The 4,909-nt window shown below is 39.3% G+C and overlaps 1 long non-coding RNA gene across 1 annotated transcript; it reads right to left on the reverse strand.

Moving 5' to 3' along the window:
• Positions 1-2,388: 2,388 nt before the first annotated feature.
• On the reverse strand, positions 2,389-3,231 carry LOC131016565 (uncharacterized). The gene is made up of 2 exons (XR_009099079.1): positions 2,768-3,231; positions 2,389-2,679 (listed from the first exon to the last, which is right to left on the reverse strand). It is a non-coding gene; the product is annotated as an uncharacterized LOC131016565 (long non-coding RNA).
• Between the last annotated feature and the right edge of the window lie 1,678 nt (positions 3,232-4,909).

Raw genomic sequence — 4,909 nt, forward strand, 5'->3', positions numbered from 1 at the left:
GAAAAGCTAATGTAGTAGCTGATGCTTTAAGTCGTAAAACTCAATCCGAGTTAGGACTTCTTCTCACTCAAGAGGACACGCTTGTAAGGGATTTTGACAAATTGAAGATAGAAGTGGTTCAGCCACCGGAAACGACAAGAGCAATTATTGCAACTCTAGTAGCCGTCCCAGACCTCAGAGAAAGGATCGTCAGTGCCCAGAGAACGGATGAGAGCTTGGAAAAAGTTCGTCTCAAGATCCGAACAGGCACGCCAGGAGGCTACCAAGAGGCAACGGATAACGCAGTTCTTTTTGAAGGAAGATTGTGTGTTCCCCATAACGAGGAACTGAGAAACGAGATCATGAGTGAAGCTCATGACACGCCCTATACCGCTCATCCCGGAAGTACCAAAATGTACCAAGATCTAAAACAGAAATTTTGGTGGGACGGGATGAAACGAGATATAGCCTCATTTGTAGAACGTTGCCTTGCATGCCAGCAAGTGAAAGCTTTACATCAACGACCATATGGGAAATTGCAGCCATTGGAAATCCCAGAATGGAAGTGGGAGCACATAGCGATGGATTTCGTGACGGGTTTACCCAAGACAAATAGGGGCAACACATCTATTTGGGTAATAGTAGACCGTCTCACAAAGAGCGCTCATTTTATACCGATTCCAATTACCCATGGATCGGAGAAACTAGCCCAACTGTACATTCGTGAGATTGTACGGCTACATGGAATACCAATATCCATTACTTCAGATAGAGATTCAAAATTTACTTCTAGATTTTGGATCAGTTTGCAGAAAGAGTTGGGAACGAGATTAAACTTTAGCACCGCCTTTTACCCTCAAACAGATGGACAATCAGAAAGGACAATTCAAACCCTTGAAGATATGTTGAGGACGGTGGTGCTAGACCGAGGAGGAAGTTGGGAATCAGTGCTGCCGTTAATCGAATTCGCCTACAACAATAGTTACCAGGCAACCATTGATATGGCACCTTATGAGGCGCTGTATGGAAGGAAGTGTAGATCACCACTTTACTGGGATGAAGTGGGTGAAAGAAAAATCCTTGGGCCAGATGCAGTAAGCGAGATGATTGAGACCATCCGCCAGATTAGAGCAAGAATTAAAGAGGCTCAGGACAGACAGAAGTCTTATGCTGATACCCGACGAACCGAACTACAATTCCAGATTGGAGACAAGGTTTTCCTTAAAATATCACCCTCGAAAGGGATCGTTAGATTCGGTGTTAAGGGTAAGTTGAGACCCCGTTTTGTAGGACCTTATGAGATCCTTGAAAGAATAGGTCCCGTAGCGTATAGGTTGGCACTGCCACCTAGCTTTGGAAACGTCCACAATGTGTTCCACGTGTCACAGCTGAGACGGTACGTGTTTGACCCCAAACACGTGATTCACCAAGAGGAAATGATTCTTAACCCAGACTTGACGTACGAGGAAAAACCTGAAGCCATTTTGGACCGAAAGGTGCAAGAGTTAAGGAATAAATCGATCGCGTCAGTCAAAATACTGTGGAGACACCATGGACCGGAAGAAGCAACGTGGGAACTTGAGGACCAGATGAAAGAAAAATACCCAGAACTTTTCACATAGGTATGCAAATTTCGGGACGAAATTTCTTTTAAGGGGGATAGTATGTAACGACCCGACTTTTTATTAAGGATTATATACTTTTAATTACTGATTTAAGGATTGATTATGGTAATTAGAGTTCAGCATCCATTAATAAAATACGAACTTATATGAATTTGATAATTTATATATGTGATGATTTATTTTTTTTATTTTCAATAGATGATGCACTCAAAATATATTTTGAGTCCATTAATTTATTGTGGAGAATTTAACACTGAAGTGTTAAATATGAATCTTTTATCGATTTTTACTTAAGCCCATGAGTAATTTAATTTATGTTAGAAGCAAGCTCAAATGGATTTTATGCTTCAATAAGAATTAGGCTTATATGTCTTAATGTATTTAAATGAGTTTGGAACCATATAATTAATATATTAATTTCTTAGATTTTTTTTAATGATTAAAGTTGAATAATCCTAAGCATGCTGAATCCTAAGCATGCTGAAGAAATTCTTACTACGCATGCTGAAGAAATTCTTCAGTCGTACAAAGTAGCTGAAAAAGAATTCCTATGTTCATACCATTTCCACGCTCCCCATTTTTCTTTAAAACCACAGCCACTTTCACCATTCTCACACCACCATTTTCAACTACTGCAGCCCAATTTCACAGCCAATTTTAAGGTAATGCAACAAAGAAATTTCTGCATCTTTCCATTCTCTTCCCAAATTGATTCCTAATTTTTGTGATATACAATATCTGCAGAGACTATTATCCACCTACTCAAGGTATCATCACCCTCAGGGAACCACCAATTCATACCAATTCATACGGCTGTTCTGATATTTCACAACATGATTACATATGCACATATGAACTGAAATTTACAGACTAGTTCAGTTTCAAGAAAAGAATTTCAGATTTTCAATAAGCATTTACAGTATTTGATTTCTGCTCAAAATCCTATGCTATTTTGTGAACTAAATTGTGGCTTGAACCTACTGTGTGTGTGAGTCGAAATCAGAGGGAGGCGGCAGCCGCGGTGGCTCGTCGCCGGCGACGGAGCGGCGGCGGTGAACCTGCCGTTGTCTCCGATCTGCCAAGAAAGGGAAAGAGGAATTTCAGATTTTTAATTTAAAAATGGAAAAAGGGGGAAAATAGAAAAAGAAGAAATTAGGGCTTACCTTAGGCTGCCCGTCGATCCAGAGAGAAAGGCGAGGGAGTCGAGGGTGGCGACACCTGGTGGCTGGTCGCGGTGGCCGAAGGAGAAGAGGGGTGGGCGTGCGTGCTGCTGCTGGAGTCGCTGATTCCGGTGTCTCCGAGGTCTTCCCGGTGGCGAGCAGCGCCAGCCATAGCTACGATTTGGGGTCTGGGTTCTGAAACGGACGGCGGCTTACCGCTGTCAGTTCGCCGGAGGGAGATGGCGGCCGGGGCGGTGCAGGCGGCTGCGGGCGCTCTTCGGGGTGGCGCTGTACCCGCTGAACCGATCGCAGATGGTGGAGCTCGAGGCGTTACAGGGGCGCCGGGTTTCGGTGAGTGAAGGGAGAGCCGAGGGTGGCGCGGCCTATCGCCGCTGCTCCTCCGGCGAATTCCGCGGCGACGGCTGATCGAGCGAGAGAGAGAGATGATGAGCGAGAGAGAGAGATGATGAGCAGTGAGAGAGAGATGATTGAGCTGAGAGAGAGAATTTAGAGAGAGTTTAATTTTGATAATTGAGAGAGAGAGAGAGTGGCTGCTTTAATAAAAAAAAAAAGAGAAAGGGAGAGAACCGATAATTTAGAGAGAGAGAGGAGAATTGTCGGTAGTGAGAGAACCGAGAGTGAAGATTTATGGGGAGAATTTTTGGACTCTTTTATTGGGCCTAATTCATTTTATTTATTGGGTTGGGGATTAATTCATTGGGCCATCTTTTTATTTCTAACTGGGCCGAATTTATTTAATGTTCTTGGGCTGGAATTTATTTAATTCTATTGGGCCTGTTTCAGATTTGTTTAGTTCAGCCCAGCTGTTAATTCGTCATTTGGGCCGATTAAAGTGTCTATTGGACTAAGATTAATTCTTTCCAGTCCACATTAATTATTACTTGGATTCCTATTATTTATTAATAATGGGTCTCGAATTTATATTACTTGGGCTCCTACGATTTAATTGATTAAGTCCAATGAAATTTATTTATTTAACCCAATAAGAATTATTATTTTAGGCTTCTGTATTAATCCTAATTATTTTAATTAGTGATTAATATTAAAATTTACTAATTATTTTAAGGGTGATGATGGGCTCTCTTATTGGGCTTCATGATTTTATTATCTTGGGCCTCAATATGTTTGGGCCTTATTCAAAGAAAAATATGATAGACTTAATTTATCTAATTAATTTGGGCTTATATCTATTTAAATTATTTGAGCTCTTAATTATTAATTTAAATTGAGCTTGATTAATTTAATTATATATTGACCTTTAAATTAATTATTTAAATGGAGTTCTTTATTTCAAGTATTTATAAATGGATTATAAAATAAAATATTTTGAGTTAAACTCTCATTTAAATTGATTCTTTTCAAATGACTTATTAATATGGATTATTTGAAAATGATTAAATGATTTTAAATATAAGAAAGCATGATCTATGATGATATAATTTATCTATGTAATATTATAGGATTTGTTTTTAGATGACGGAATATTTGACTTGATGACATAAATAGAACGAGTTATGATTAATGTGCATGTTGATGTTCGAATAAATAGTTTCGAACCTAAATGATAGTTATGTGATAATGTTTTGAGTTCAAGGTTTTGACGAGATAAGATTAATAATCCGACCTCATAAGACGAGCTTTAATTCCTTAAATAGGATTAGCATCTCATAATTTAATTAAAGGAATATGAGTCATGCATAATCATTTCACGCATCCTCATTTATTGAGATTTTTCGAGAATTAGAATCTTATTTTATTTTCTCGAATTAAAGGTCAAGCACCAGAGTTAGAGCTAAACCGTGAGTCTGCTATTCAGGTGGGCTTTCTACGTATAAATTAAAACCATATATATTAGAATTGCTAAGACTTTATGCTTATGAATTTAAATGATATTGTCAATGCCTAAATGCTTTATGTTTTATTATTAATTGCCTATCTGATGTTAATCGAATTCGGATTCTGGATGGGACCGCAAATCCCTTCGGAATTAGTGTACACCTTGTGATCGTGAGTCATCTAGCGGGTTGGCCGATCATAGTGTCCGTAGAGGGAGGCCTCCCTCTCGGCACGAGTTACTGATATGGTGATTAATGATATAAAATACCTGCGCGGGTTATTGATGAA

The sequence above is a fragment of the Salvia miltiorrhiza genome, chromosome 3 (assembly GCF_028751815.1).
Source record: "Salvia miltiorrhiza cultivar Shanhuang (shh) chromosome 3, IMPLAD_Smil_shh, whole genome shotgun sequence".
NCBI lineage: Eukaryota > Viridiplantae > Streptophyta > Magnoliopsida > Lamiales > Lamiaceae > Salvia > Salvia miltiorrhiza.